Below are 16,337 nucleotides of genomic sequence, written 5' to 3'. Positions count from 1 at the left end.
CTCAAAATGCCCGGCCCCAATGGAATCATTACAATCTCAAGCGACCCGGACAAAGCTCTCCGCGCCGAAAACAAGACTGCATCCTTGGCCCTTAAGGCACTCTCTTAGGCCCTAGCGGCAGAAGAATTAACGACCCTACAAGCTACGGTGGATAGGGATGACGTGATCCTTGATAAGAGATCCAAGTCCACCTCTTTCAAGCCAGCCGAGGAAATAGTAAAATTCCAAGTGCACCCGATGGACCCTAATAAAACAACATCCATCGGAGCACACTCGGATCCGGCAGTGGACGCCACCCTATGCACATTCCTGCGCGAGAATTGGGATATCTTTGCTTGGCATCCTTCAGACATGCCAGACATCCCATGCAGACTGGCCGAACACAGTCTCAATATAATCAAGGGATTTAAACCCGTGAAGCAGACACTATGGTGATTCTCCGAACCCAAGCGTCAGGCCATGGGAGAAGAGCTAGCCAAGTTATTAGAGGTTGGGTTTATTAGGGAAATCAAACATCTGGATTGGTTAGCCAACCTGGTCATGGTACCTAAAAAGGACAAATCGTGGCGCCTGTGTGTCGACTTCAAAGACCTCAACAAGGCTTGCCCTAAAGATCCCTTCCAATTGCCCCGCATCGACCAAATCATTGATGCAACTACATGACACGATTCTTTATGTTTCCTCGACGCCTATTCCGGATACCATCAAATCAAGATGAAGGAATCAGACCAGGCTACAACCGCGTTCATCACCCCTTATGGTCCCTTCTGCTTCAACACTATGCCCTTCGGACTCAAAAACGCCAGGGCTACCTACCAGCGCATGATTCAAACATGCCTAGAAAAGCAAATAGGAAAAATAGTCGAAGCATACGTGGACGATGTGGTCATCAAGACAAGACACGTCGAATCACTTGTGGATGACCTGCGCCTCACCTTCGACAATCTCCGAACATACGACATCCGGCTTAATCCAGAAAAATGTGACTTCAGAGTTCCGTCCGGAAAGTTGTTGGGGTTCATTGTTTCCCCTAGAGGAATTGAGACAAACCCAGCCAAGATCCGAGCTCTGTCACAATTGGCCACACAAACAGACCTAAAGCAGGTCCAGAAACTAGCTGGGTGCATCACGGCTTTAAGCCGATTTATCTCCAAATTAGGAGAAAAGGCATTGCCATTATACAAGCTACTGCGCCGTACTGACAACTTCAAATGGACGGACACAACCATAGCCGGATTGGAAGAAATCAAGGCCCTTTTCGCAAGCAACCCAATCTTGGCTGCACCTGGCGTTGGAGAGCCTATGTTATTATACACTTCGACAACTAACCAAGTAGTTAGTACCGTCCTCATCATTGTCGGTGTCAAAACCGGCAGATCTCGGGTAGGGGGTCCCAAACTGTGCATCTAAGGATCGAAGGTAACAGGAGGCAGGGGACACGATGTTTACCCAGGTTCGGGCCATCTTAATGGAGGTAATACCCTACTTCTTGCTTGATTGAATTTGATGAGTATAGGGGTTACAAGAGTTGATCTACCTCGAGATCGTAATGGCTAAACCCTAGATGTCTAGCCTGTATGATTGTTCTGCCCCTACGGACTAAACCGTCCGGTTTATATAGACACTGGAGGGGCCTAGGGTTGTATAGAGTCGGTTTACAAAGAAAGGAAGATGCAAAATCTGAACACCAAGCTTGCCATCCACGCAAAGGAGAGTCCCATCCGGACACGAGGGAGGGCTTTCTATCTTGTATCTTCGCGGCCCATCAGTCGGCCCATATCGCATAGCCCGAATGCCCGAGGACCCCCTAGTCTAGGACTCCCTCAATAGCCCCTGAACCGGGCTTCAATGACGATGTATCCGGCGCACAGATTGTCTTCGGCATTGCAAGGAAGGTTCCTTCTCCAAATACTCTCTATAAAAAAATACACTTCCATGATGATACGTGTTTGTCACAGTAGGTCACGTTTTCTGTCATGCATGTACATCCATGACGATTTTATGACAGAATCAAGATAGTCGTACATGTGCTGTCCTAGAAGTGTTCCATGACATTACCAAAATTATCATCATGGAAGTGTCCACTTCCATGACGATAAATCGCGCGTCATAGAAGTGCTTTTGTCAAGGGTGACCGACACATGGCATCCACCATAACGGAATGCCGTTAAGCTATCGGGTCCGGTTTTTGATCCGATAACCCGTTAACAGCCCCGACCAATGGGGATTTTCCACGTGTAAAATCATCATTGGCTGGAGGAAACATGTGTCGGCTCACTGTTGGGACAGATGTCATCCACTCATCGGACTGAAGGCGCCTATGATAGGTCGACATGTGGCAAGGCCCAATAGAGGCCCATTCCTGTGAAAAGGCCGACCCATTTGACTTGGTCAAAAGGTGGCGGGCCGGGCCATGAAAAGCCTGTTAATGGCATGTTCGCATATAGCCCATTTACAGCCCGCTAACCCAGGGCCCGTTATGACCTATCCGATTTAGGCCTAGTAGCGTCATCTGGGCCATCCAATATAATTCCAGCCCGTTTTAACTTCCGGCCCATGTATGGCCCATGACGTCTTTCGGCCCATATGAGGCCCTTTGTAACTCTTGGCCCATTAACGACCCGTGGAGAAACTGGCCCGTAATGAACAGTGTATCACTTTATACCCATTAACGGCCCGTGGTGAAACTGACCCGTAATGAACAGTGTATCACTTTATACCCATTAACGGCCCATTATTCCGTTGGGCCGTTTCTAGCCCATGTTATCTTTCGACCTTCTCAGGGCCCATTTATTCTTGGGCTCATTTCCAGCATTAGTTTATTTACGGCCCATTACTGTCATTTTCTACTTGTGGGCCAAATTCAGTCCATGGTTACAGTCGGCCCGTTAATACGTCGGGTCATTTTTATAGCGTCATCAATACGGTTGATTAACAACGGCCCGTTATGATCGGCCCATGAACGGATGATTCCAACTCTAGCCCGTTTACAGCCATAATGCGGTCTATTATTCGCCCATGTTTGGCCAACCGATCATATGACCCGTAGAAGGCCCATTGATGATACAGCCCGTAGAAGGCCCATTGTGTCTACGACCCGTATAAGGCCCATTGTTTCTACGCCCCGTAGAAGGCCCATTGTTTCTATGGCTCTTAGAAGGCCCATTGTTTCTACGGCCCGTCGGAGGGCCATGGTAACTACAGTAAATATGTAGCCCATGGTTATTGTGGCCTAGTTTGAAAAAATAGGTTATTGCGGCCACTAGCAAACCGTAGAAAAAGAACTGCTCTGACTACAAGCAAACAAATAAACAAGACAATAAGGAAATAAATAATCAAGCAACTTATGCTAGGCTATCACGGCTATTACACATATTACATCCATTGGGCATCAAATTTCGTCACCAGTGCAAATATAGGGAACAAAGCAGCATATGAACACCGCAACAAAACAAGTCCAGAACTGAAACCACTTCAGAAGAGCTCAAGAAACAATATCCTGGGTACCCATAATGCTGGCAAGATGCTTAGAAAGCTTATTAACTTTCTCTTGTTTGGCGCTTAAATCCTCCAGCACTTGATGTTGCACCAGAAAGTATGCATCTAAATTCTGCAGGGACTTCCTCAGTCCTTCGGCTTCCTGTCGCATAACATTTGATCGATGTCTTTGAACTTGAAGTTGGGACTCAACAGGCCGAACTGATTCAGGCAACGAGTTCGAAGAGCTGGTGCCAGCAGTAGTAGCCAGTAACTCGAACACTACATCAAGACAAGACTTTGGGGTTGTCTCAGTGTCTTCAGTATAGTTTTTATCAGCTTTCTTGGAGACCAACAGGGATGTCTCACTATCTTGAACCTTATCTGCATTACTTCCTTTACCATTGCATAATGGGGTACTCTTCTCCAATATTTTATCCGCGTTCTAAAAGAGAAACAAACAAACACATCACAGGTTTACAATGTAGTGTATGAAACTCATTTGGTAAACCAGTCCAGTTGTAAGGTGGACAGGATAACAACATGAAACAAACATATATCTATGTAGTATGGTCACTGTATGGTCTATATCATTCTAGTTTATGTTGCCAAATCAAGATAGACACAATTCGAATCATATCTATTTAAGACAAAGCAGCATATATAGAATATAAGTGTGGGAAACTACACATCAATAACAACACTTGTAATGTGCATGGCATGAGAACATAACTGTTTATTCAATTGGAACTAAAATCAACATAGAGCAAGTTACAACAACAAACACGTTAAAGAAACAGGTTTAAAACATACCCGTTGCACCGTTGGAGTTTCAGTTGCATCCTTCAAATTAGAAATTAGCTGGTATGAGTAAATACAGTGATGCAAGAGCAAAGTAGTATGAACCATAGCTATGGAACTTGACCTGAAAACAATTCTTATTCTGCTTTAAGGGTTGACTCGGGGTTTGGAGTGGTGGTCCTCGTGCTTTGGGCACTACAATTGCCTTACTAACTGCTCGTGTTTGGGTGCTCTGTGGTGGAGACGGTGTTGTGTCAACAGGAACTGGGTTACTATCTACTGGGGTTGGGGTTAGAAGGGGTGTAGTTGGTTCTCTACCCAACTAGGTAGGGGTACAATCTGCGTGAGTCTGGGTTATGTGTGGTGGGGCTGGTTCTTGGGCAAGTACAACCGTGGTTCTATCTGCATCGACAGGTAGCACGATCTTTTCTAAAGACCGTGTTTTTACTCACACAGATACTGCCATCACCCCCTCCAATTGAAATAGCTGATAAACAAGAAAAGTAATTGAATGTATAGACATTGTCAGATAGACAGGTGCAATGGATAGTAGGGAAGAAAACAGGGAATGAAATAATTCACATTTATGTTGTCTAACCAAACAGAATAGCAGGACATAATTTCACATATATGATGGCTAATTAAAAAGGATAACATGACACAATTTCACATGTATGATGGCTAACTAAACAGGATAGAATGACATACTTCAAAATATGATGACTATGTAAACAGGATGACATGATATAACTATACGATGTGTCTATTAAAGTGGTTGGCATGCCATAAATCACAAACATGCCGTCGATGGAAACATGATGGCATGATATAATTCATGGATAGAATGACATAATTTAAAATATGATGACTATGTAAACATGATGAGATGATATAACTATATTATGTCTTTAGAAAATGGGTTGGCATGCCATAATTCAGATATGTGCTGTCTATGTAAACATCATGGCATGATATAATTCAAATATATGATTTATATACTAAGGAAGTGAGCAGAGGGCAATCGCATATATGATGTGTCAATTAAGGAGATGGCATTCAATATTGTGTATATGATGTAAAAACTAAGCATTGCAATACAACATATGCACGATATGAGTAATATAACCCTGCCAAGTTTGAGCATACACCTCAGGGGGATAATAGGACTGGTCATCTGCCTCTGAATCCTCCTCTAAAGAGCTATCTGTAACCAGCAAGATATCTGCTTCAGCAGGTAGCATTGTCTGCTCTGAAGACCTTGTTTTCACTCCAGATTTCTCCATCACCAATTCAAATGGCTGACGCGCGGGAAGAGCAGTTGAATATACAAACATTGTCGACAAAAGAAATGAGAAATAAAAAAAAGGATGGCATGATATAATTCACATATATGATGCTTGGCTAAACAACATGGCATTGCATAATTCACATATATAATGTCTTGCAATAAGATGGCATTGCATAATTCACACATATGGTAATTAGACACTAAACAGGTGGCATTCACACAAAGCATGTCTAAACTAAGCAAATGGCATAGCAATGCAAGATACCATATGCACGATATGAGCAACATAACCCTACCATGTTAGAGCATGCACCTTGTGTGGGAGGGGGACAGGACTGGTCATCTGTCTCTGAATCCTCCTCTAAGGAGCTATCTGTAACCAGCAAGACATGCGCTTCATCATATAGCATTGTCTGCTCTGAAGACCTTGTTTCCACTCCAGATTTTTTGATGGCCGTGCTGAATGGCTAATGCACAGGAAGAGTAATTGAATGTACTAAAATTGTTGACAAATTTAACACGTAACAAAAAAAATGATGGCATGATATAATTCACATATAAGATGACTGGCCAACCAGGGTGGCATTGCAAAATTCACATATATGATGCCTGGCTAAACAAGATGGTATTGCATCATTCACATATACGATAAAGAAATTAAACAGATGGCATTGGCACAAAGCATGTCTAAACTAAGCAGATGACATCTTTGATGTATACAGTAAGCAATGAAAGGCACCATATGTATGATATTACCAACATCAGCATGCCAAGTTAGAGCGAAGACCTCATGGGGTAAAATAGGAGTTGTCTTCTCCTTCTGAATCCCCCTCAGAACAGTTATCTTCCTCTTGATTATGATCCAAAATGGGTAGAGGGGGGGCTTCCTTTGCGCCCACTGTCGTGGTGGGCCCATGGCAGATGCAATGGGATGGCTAAAGAGAGGAGGAGGCTCGAGGGCACTGGTGGGCTCCAGAGGCGGGGTTGGCATGAGCGAGCACGGGACGCAAGACATACCTAGGTTCGGGGCTCTCCGGAGAGATAACACCCCTAGTCTTGCCGAGTGTGGTTGATATGCAACAGTACAAGGTTGCTCCTGGAGCTGTATGGAGGAAGAAGGAAGACTGGCCAAGGCTTAGGCTGCTCCTTCTCCCCGGGTGTGCTCTACTGATCGATGGCTAGTTCCTGCGTGCTTACTGCTTCTCTATCCTTGCTTACTTGCCCGTATATGTGAGGGCTCCTGGGGTGTTTTATAGGCCAACCGCCCAGGGGTACAATGGTAATGTTACAAGACTGTAGGGCCGGGTCGTCGGCATCTGGGGACCCGGTCTGGGACCCACCTGGTGCCTGTAGTTCGCCGGGTTCCCCTAGGTGCGGGCCTCGTGTGCCTAGGGGGGTTGTGTGCCATCTTGTCGATCATCAGGCAATGGCCGAGTCGAGTTGGGTACAGTGGCGGTGCGTCAGGTCGCCGCTTGCTGGGATCAGTGGTGATGACGGGGGCACTATTGCCATGCCGGCCCTGGTTAGCAGGCAAGTGAGGGGCATTGTTGCCACGCCCCGGCTGACCAGTGGCATGGGAAGGGTACTGTTGCCTTGGTCATTTGGTGGATGAAGACTCGTCCCATTGTACGGCCTGGATGGGACGAGAGCTGACCCGTGGCTGGGTTGAAGAACATGCCAAGGGTGGAGCTGGCTTGTTGGGGAAGTCTTGGTCGTGCCGGGTTCGGCTGTCTTGTGCTGGTTGTCGAGGCCGGGTCGATGTGCCTGGCCGGGTCGAAGTGTTCGGCCGGGTCGCAGGGCCTGGCCGGGTTGGAGCGACCCGGCCAGGAGTGTGTTGGCTTGAGGGGCGACGTCGGCCCCATTGTTTTTGAAAAGGATCCGGGTTCCATTGCCTACCCGGGGTTCATCCCCCCGAAAGTAGTCCCCGAAGCTGTGAAGGTCCGTCGTCTTTGGATGGGAGGGCCTTCATAGTTTCCCCCTTTGAAAAGGCGAATCTTGCGAGCGCCGGGTCCGGCAACACCCACTTTGTGCTAGTTTTTGGAAACCGGATCGCGATATCCCGGCAGTGGCGGGAACCGAGGAGTCCATTGAATCTTGGGGCAATACCTCGGGCTTCGCGCGGGCGCCACGTGGTGCCTGGAAGTTGGAGGGGCCTGACAGGCCACGCGCGTGACGGGACCGGGCGACGTGCTAGGGTCCGCCGCTGTGTGCCCTTGTCCAACGCGCTTGGATTTATTGCGGCGTTTGGGGGTCGGTTGCTCTTCCCCATGCAGTTATTGCATGCGTACGTGCGCACTTATTGCGGTGTAGTGGGAAAGTCGAGCACAAACGATCCCACTCCCCCATGTTCAAACCGAGGCTTATAAATTGGGGCGGGGGGGGGGGGGGGGGGGGTGGGTGGGGGTGGCGGACATCATTCTCACTCGCGCTCCCCTGCCTCTTCGCCCTTGCTCTACTTCTTGCAACCGCCACGCTGCGACGCCCGCCGCTTCAAGCAGAGCTCCACCGTCGTCCATTTTCCTTCCTTTCTTCTCTCTCCATCGATGGTGCTGCCGTCGGGCTCATGGATGGGCTCGACCATCACCGCTGATGACATCTCCTACCTCTGCTCCTCCTGCCGCTTGCTGAAGGAAACGGAGGTCGTCGTGCGCCTGCCGCGAGGTGAGCAGAGGCCGCAGCCCTAGTGCATAGAGTGCGCGATCTTCCTCCCGCACTTCGAGCACGGGTTCGGGCTTCCAGCGAGCACCTTCTTCCGCATGTTCCTTGAGTTCTTCGGGCTCCAGTCCCATCATCTTGGCATCGGCGCCATCGTCCAGCTGTCGGGCTTCGTCACCCTCTGCGAGGAGTACCTGGGGGTCGAGCCCACGATCGACCTCTGGGCGCGCTTCTTCTCCTTGAAGCAGCAGGGGCCGACCACCGGCGAGTTCTCCGACTGCGGCGCCGCCGTCGTCTCAAAGCGGTTGGGGGCTAACTGCCCCAAGATTCCGCTGGAGTATTCTGCCAAGAAGTGGCAGAACTCCTTCTTCTACGTCCGCAACCTCAGCGCGGACCGCATCAATCTTTCGGCCTTCGCCATCGCGCCGCCGTGGGTGAAGATGAACCGGGGTTACTACCCCAGGTACCCATGGCAAGAGATTCTCAATCTCTATGAGCGGGTAGCGGTGATGAAGACGTGGGAGCGGCTCACCGGCACCGACCTCCTCGCCACCTTCATCATGCCCCGGGTCCTTCCGCTACAGCGGTGCACCTGCCTCATCAGCGAGATGACCGGCCTTCAGGACTCCAACCGCCTGGGGGCGACGCGCCTGGCAGCGGACCAGATCGCGTGCCGGGTCAATGACATCTCCAAGGCCAACTTGGGGGACGACTGGCGGTTCCGCAAGCCGCCGTACAACCACTCGAATCTCGCGCCCCTGGTGAGTCTCTGGTCTTCGTATTTTGCTGCTGCGCGTCTTCTCATCTGTCCCGACACGACACAAGAGGTGCTTTTGAATGCCATCCGGCACCCTTACGCCCGGGCTCTGTCGCAGGTAGTGCGGGCAGCATCGGAGGAGCCTGCGGCCCACGACGGAGGGGAGGAGGAGGATGCCGTCGTCGGCACAAGGCGCCGTGCAGGTAAGTCTTGCCTCTTGCTTTCTTTTTCATGCTTCTTGAGTTATCGGGCGCGACACGGCACGGACAATACTGACACAGACTATTGACGCAGTGGCGTTGGGCGGAGGAGGCGGCGACGCGGGCGGAGCCGGGTCATCATGGGGGGCGGCGCTGAGCCGGTGGCGCAGGAAGGACAGCATCACACCATGGCCTCGTGCCGCGAAGCACGTGGCGGACCCGGCCGGGAGCGCCAGGCCGACCAAGAGGAAGCGCGGCGCGGCACAGGAGAGGCCGGCGAGGGCCGCCGTCCCGGTCTTGTCGGGGTAAGCTTTTTTCTTCTGCCTTCATCCGAGTAGCCGAGTCGGCTTGGCTTGTTGTTCATTTCATCTTGTCTTCAGGTTGCCGATCACGCTGGTGAGGGCACCAGCCAACACCGCGGATGTCGAGGACGCCGTGTTCCGGAGGAGCCGGTCTGGCACCGCCGACTGGGACGAGGAGGCAGAGCCGACAGACCCGGACCTCAGCCTGGACCCGACCGACACCGAAAGCTTGGCCTGGCGGGATCAGAGCCAGGCCGAGGCGGAGCTGGAGGCGGCATCGGTCTGGGCTTAGACTGATGCTGCGGCGGCGTGGGCGTGAGCCGGTGAGGAGCCGGTGTGGTGTGAGATGCCGGAGGGCATGGTGGTGGCTGCGACGGTCTTTGAGCCGTCATCGGTGAGGGGGCGCGACCAAGGAGGGCGGGCCACGGTGGTGGACCTCGACCTGCAGGTCGTGGAGGTGGAGGACGACACCACGCCATGGGCCGACGTTGTCGAACGGGCGGGGGTCGACGGAGGCGGCGGCGAGGTCGTCTTGGAGGAGGTGCCATGGATGGCGCTGTTGGGGATGGCACAGGTGTCGGAGGAGGCGCCGCAGGCCACCCCTGTTGTCGAGCCGATGATGGCGTCGCAAGCCATGCCGACGGCTGGGTCGTTGGCGGTGCCGGAGAGGGCATCAGAGGAAGCGCCGTCCGTGGCGGGAGCGGCCGGTGGGGAGAATTCCCTAGTGCCCCGATAAGGGTGGCATCGTGCCGCCTTGCCGCAGCCGGCACGGGGCGGGGGCGCCGTGGTCTTCGGGCCCCAGACCTAGGAAGAGGCGACGATGGATGCCGTCAGCCGCCGTCTGCTCGGGCGGATGAACCGGATCGAGGCCTTCGCCCAGGCCGAGGTGGAGTGGATGCGGGATTTGGAGCACGCCGTGCTGGTAAGTTTCTTTTGCAGCTTCTTCTTTGTGGGGGCGCGCTAGCACACCCACTGGGTGTAGCCCCCGAGGTTCGGGCCAACTATGTAACAGTTGGGTCGAATCTTTAAATCTTGCTTCTTTGTATTTATCGTTTCCTTCTTCAGCAACTCGACGCCTACTGGATCAATGCCTTCAATCGCCTCCTGGGCAAGTACCGGGAGCTCAAGGAGCAGCTCACCTCCAAGGAGGAGGAGCTCCGCGTCGCCGCAGGTATCTTCATGGTCTTTTAAGTGGGGGCACGCTAGCGCACCGACTAGGTGTAGCCCCCGAGATTCGACCCAACTGTGTAACAGTTGGGCCAAATCTTCTTGCTCTTCTTTTCTGAATCTTCTTTTTGCTGCCGAGGTGTTTTCCCAGCAGACCCGGCTGCTCCGAGCTGGCCACCACCACGACCGGCTCGTCGCTGATACCGGCCGTCTTGGGGCCGAGGTGGCGGAGGCGGTGGCGGCCCGGCGGTCGCTCGACGAAGCAAACCAGCTGTGGGAGAAGTTGGCGAGCCACAAGAGCCGCCTCGAGGCCGAGGTGGAGCTCCTTAATGTGGAGGCCTCCAAGGTGGTGGAGGCGCAGCAGGCCCTGGCCGAGGCGGATCAACAACGCGGCAGGCTGGCCGACGACAAGGGCCAGCTTTAGGACGAGGTGGAGCGCCTGAAGGGGCAGGTGACCGTGGCGGAGGGGGGCCGTCAGGACGAGGCCCGCCGTCACGAGGTATCTGAGAAGGCGGCCGAGGACAAGGACACCGACATGAAGGTGGCCCTTGCCAAGGTGGACGACTTGGAGAAGGCGCTCCAGGAGCGCCACCGCACTATTGATCGGGAGCAGCACGGTACATTGCTCGAAGCTCAGCACCTGGAAGAATCCTTCTCCAGTAAGTGCTTTTCTTGAGTTTCGCCGGGTTGGGATCCGGCTTTTTGTCATTGATGTTCTTTTTTCTGACTTGCTTTATTTTCTGACAGGGGCTTTCCCGGAGACGCATCGGTTGGCGGAGCATGCCGTCTACTTCCAGCGCGACCCGCTGGGGGCTGTTGGCTCCGGGACCGACCCGCAGGTGGCGTGGACCTTCCCGGAGATCATGACCGCCACCGAGGCCTGTTTGCGGGTCCTGGGTGACCAGATCGGGCGGCTGTTCTAGGCCGGCACAGTGATGACTGCGACCCTCTGGCTAAGCTCCATTGCGCTGAGCAGCTTCACGTGGCTGGTGTGTTGGCTGGAGATGGGGCCGGACCGGCTCCACGAGTGGCGCGTCTCCGCCGCTCTTGCTGGCGCCGAGATGGCGCTCCGATTCGTGCTGTCTTGGCACCCAGACCTATAGCTGGATGCACCGATGGGCCAGTGGGCCGGCTCGGAGTAGCAGCTGCAGGAGCAGGCCGGCCGGATTGCTTCCCAGGCCAGGTACATCGCCAAGTTCGCCTTCCACGACGAGTTCCACCCGGGGCGGGCAGAAGATGGCGAAGTCGTGTCTGGTGACGATTACGGCTTGCTTCTTCATGACTCAGAGGGCAGCTCCAAGGAGACGGGAGTCTACCGCGACGGTGGTGCCGAAGAGGACACCAGTACTTCGGTGGACCCGAAGGCCACCATGGGGGAGCCGTCGACTTCGTGACCCGGCGCTGGGGATGCCTGAGGTCGTCCTGTTTATGACTTGGTAGAATTGTTAGGTAGTAGCTCCACCCACCCACTGGGCATTTCTGGGTGTAATGAACTCCGGCCGTGGGCCTTATCTTTAAATATTTCTGTGATGTGTACAATTTGTGGATGTCTTTGCTCTTGCTTTTCGTTTTTTGAACCGATTTCTTGCGTTTTTCCTTTCTCTAACCCCCCCCCCCCGCGAGTCTGATAGCCGAGGCTCCGGTCCGTGACAAGAAGTTCGGCTCTTTGAGAGGAGCGTGCAGTACTTAGGTTTTCAAAACGTTGAGCGCGAGTGAAACACCCACTGGGCCAGCTGGCGGCAACCCGGTGGAGCCGGTTGGCAAGCAGCCGGTCGTGCGGCTATTTTTTAGAGTAACGGGCCGGGTTGGTAGACCCGACGGCCTTTGACTTAGCGTTTGAAACGCGCAGGAGCTCTGGCCCGTTGTGCTTGCCAGCAGACAGCCGAAGCTGGATCTGTGGCCTAGGGCGAAGTGAGGGGTCGCGGCGTCCTTAGCGCATTAGGAATCACCAAGGAAGGTGGCGGGTGGCTACTAAGCCGGCCAGCTCCCGAGCCCCCGGGTCGAGCGAGTCGGACCTGTGGCCGGGTTCAGGAGCATAGTGATGCATAAAAGTAGAGGACACAATAAGTTGGTCGGCAAAAGGCAACCCCGAGCATCGTTCGGGGACCCCATAGTTTCATGCGTTTACAAAAGGCAGCGATACATACATTCGTACGACTAACTATAAAATGGGCGGAGTAGTTCCGCATCCACGGCCGGGTTGTTTCTTCACCGGCGGTGTCTCTCTTGCGCTTGTTTGACTTGCACTCGTCGATGAGGTAGTAGGTGTTGCGATCGCACAAGGCCCGGCTGACGATGAATGGGCCCTCCCATGGAGGGGACAACTTGTGCTGGCCGGCTTGCTCTTGGACGAGTCGGAGGATGAGGTCGCCCTTGTGGAATGCGAGGTGCTTGAAATTCTTGCTGTGGTAGTGCCTCAGGCCTTGCTGGTGGATGGCCGAACGACTGAGCGCCAGGAGGCAGGCTTCTTCGAGTAGGTCGACGCCATCTTTGCGGGCTTCTTTGGCTTCGGCTTCAGAGGCATCCTGGCACCCGATGATCTCGCCGAGGGGGGCCGTGCTGACCACAGTGATGACATGCTCTTGAAAGTACTGCTTCAGCTTCTTGGCGGTGAAGTACACACCATAACACATCTTCTGGTAGTGCGGGTAATTCTGCTTGGAGGTGGAGAGCACCTCACTCAGGTAGTAGACCGGGCGCTGGACGGCTTGGACCTTGCCCTTCTCTGGTCGCTCGACCACCAGCACCGTGCTCACCGACCGTGAGGTCGCGACAATGTAGATCAAACGTGACTCTTTCTTGGACGGCGCGGCTAGGACTGGTGCGGTGGAGAGCATGCGCTTGAGGTCTCGGAAGGCCTCGTCTGCCTGGTCGTTCCATTTGAACGGCGTCGTCTTCTTCATTAGCTGGTACACGGGCAGGGCCCTCTTGCCCAGCCAGCTGAGAAACCAGCTGACCGAGGCCAAGCAGCCGGTGAATTTCTGGACATCGTGTAGCCGAGCCGGCTTGCGCATGCGCTTGATGGCCTTGATCTTCTCCGGGTTCTCCTAAATGCCGCGCTCCGAGACAAGGAAGTCGAGTAGCTTTCCGGCCGGGACGCCAAAAACGCATTTCTCCAGGTTGAGCTTGACCTTGTATTCATGGAGGTTGGCGAATGTTTCCTTCAGGTCGTCGAGGAGCGTGAGGTGCTGCTTGGTCTTCACCATGATGTCGTCCATGTAAACGTGGATATTGCGGCCGAGTTGCGGCAGCAAGCATTTCTGCATGCAGCGCTGGAAGGTGGCGCCAGCGTTCTTCAAGTCGAACGACATGGTGATGTAGCAATACGCCCCAAAGGGCGTGATGAAGGATGTCTTCAGGGCATCATCCGGGTCCATCTTGATCTGGTGGTAGCCGGAGTAAGCGTCCAGGAAGGACAGGAGCTCGCACCCAGCGGTCGAGTTGATGACTTGGTCGATCCGTGGGAGGGCGAACGGATCCTTGGAACAGGCCTTGTTAAGGCTGGTGTAGTCGATGCACATGCGCCAGGACTTGTTCTTCTTCAGGACGAGAACTGGGTTGGCCAGCCACTCGGGGTGGAACACTTCCATGATGAAGCCGTCCGCCAAAAGCTTGGCGACCTCTTCACCTATGGTTCTTATTTTCTCCTCGGAGAAACATCGCAGGGGTTGACGAACAGGCTTGGCATCCTTGCGGATATGGAGTTTGTGCTCGGCGTACTTCCTCTGGATACTCGACATGCCCTTGGGGGTCCATGCAGAAATATCCCGATTCTCACGGAGGAAGTCGACGGGCTCGCCTTCCTATTCGCTGTCGAGGCAGGTGCCCACGGCGACGTACTTGCTGCAGTTAGGGTCTTCCGAGTTCAGCTTCACTTTCTTGGTCTCCTTGGAGGGCTTGAAGGCGGCCTCGTCAGCCGGCTCCTCGGTCGGGTTTGACGCAGCTGATGCTTCACCGGCCAGGGCGACAATCTGGTCGAGCTGGCGCCGCTCTTCGGACTTGACCAGCGACTCGGCCAGCTTGGTGCCGTCTCGGGCGCACTCCAGGGACTTGCCGTAGTCACCGATGACGGTGATGAGGCCATTCGGACCCGACATCTTCATCTTCAGATACGCGTAATGGGGGACCGCCATGAATTTGGGGAGCGTGGGTCGGCCCAGCAACGCATGGTACGCGCTCGACAGGTCCACGACCTCGAACCATATCGGCTCGCGCCGAAAATGGTTGCTGTCGCCAAACAGGATGTCGAGCCGGACCTGGCCAATGGGAGAGCATGAGAGGCCGGGAACGATGTCGTGGAAGATCATCCGGGTCGGTTCCAGGTCCTTGGCCTTGAGGCCGAGCTTGGTCATCGTGTCACGGTAGAGGATGTTGATGCTGCTGCCGCCGTCGATGAGGACTCGGGAAAACTTGCACGTGCGCCACGCGACAATGGTGGGGTTGAGGACGAGGGCGTAGCCAACCAGATTCGGCATGACGGTGGATGAGGATGAGGACTCGGGTGGTCCTCCCGGGTCCAGGTGACCGGGCGGTCAGACCAGTGCATGTATTCTGGCTTGGCCGGGATGACGGTGTTCACCTCCTGTCGAAGGAGGCTCTCGCTGCGCTTGTCATCGCTGACGCTGGTGAAGATGACGTAGGCCGCGTTCTGGTCCGGGTAGGCGTCGTCGCGCATCGCACCGCCGGCTGGGGCGGTGGTGGAAGCGGAAGCAGCTGACCCGCGCCTGGAGCCGGAGCCGGAGAAGGCGGGACGTCGCCCCGCATGATGCGCTTGGTGATGCCGCACTGCCTAAGTGTGTGCGTGGACGGCCTTGCGCCATTGTGGTGCTTGCAGGGAGCGTCGAGCATCGCTTCGAAGCTCATGGCGGGTAGTGTCGCCGCCTTGCAGGTCTGCCGACACTTGGCTGCCGGGTCCGCCGCGGGCTCTGTGGCCGCGACGAGCCGGTTGTCGTACTCTGAGCCGGCTGGTTGGCGTTGCGCTTATTGTTCTGCTGGTGTTGCTGCCGGCTGCTCTCGCCGGCCGACTTCTAAGGGGGAAACGGCTTTGCCTTGCTGGCTTCATCCAGTGCCACCTGGATCTTCATGGCAGAGTCGGCATTGGCATACTTGTCCGCCATCACCATGAGCGCAGCCATGGTGGCCGGCTTGGAGCGCAAGAGCTTGTTCTTGAGGAGGGTGCCGTCTCAGAACCCATTGATGAAGTACTGGATCGCTTGAACCTCGTGGACGCCCTCGCAGCTGTTCCAGAGCTCGGTCCAGCATGCGAGGTAGTCGCGGGCAATCTCCGACGCCCCCTGCACGCACATGGCGAGCTGGCTGGGGCGGCCGGGTCGCTTGTAGGTTCCCGTGAAGTTGCGGACGAAGGCCTGCTCAAAATCGACCCACGTGTTGACGCTGCCCATCGGCAGACTGTTCAACCAGGTACGGGCCGACCCTTGGAGCATGAGCGGTGTGTAGCGCATGACGAGTCAGCGATTGGCGCCGGTGATGCCGATGGAGGTGGTGTAGTCGGTGAGCCAGTCCTCCGGCTTCACGGTTCCGTTGTACTTGGGGGTGTCGCGGGGGAGCATGAACCCTTTTGGAAAGGGATCCTTCTGTATGTGTGGGCCGAAACACGCCGGCCCAATGGTGCCGCTTTCCTCCACCTCTAGGGAGTGAGCGAGCTGATCGAGGCAGTGGCGAGCGTCGGT

The sequence above is a fragment of the Triticum aestivum genome, chromosome 1B, assembly GCF_018294505.1.
Source record: "Triticum aestivum cultivar Chinese Spring chromosome 1B, IWGSC CS RefSeq v2.1, whole genome shotgun sequence".
In the NCBI taxonomy this organism is placed as follows: Eukaryota; Viridiplantae; Streptophyta; class Magnoliopsida; order Poales; family Poaceae; genus Triticum; species Triticum aestivum.
The sequence above is the reverse complement of the archived record's forward strand: the minus strand, read 5'-3'. Positions refer to the sequence as shown.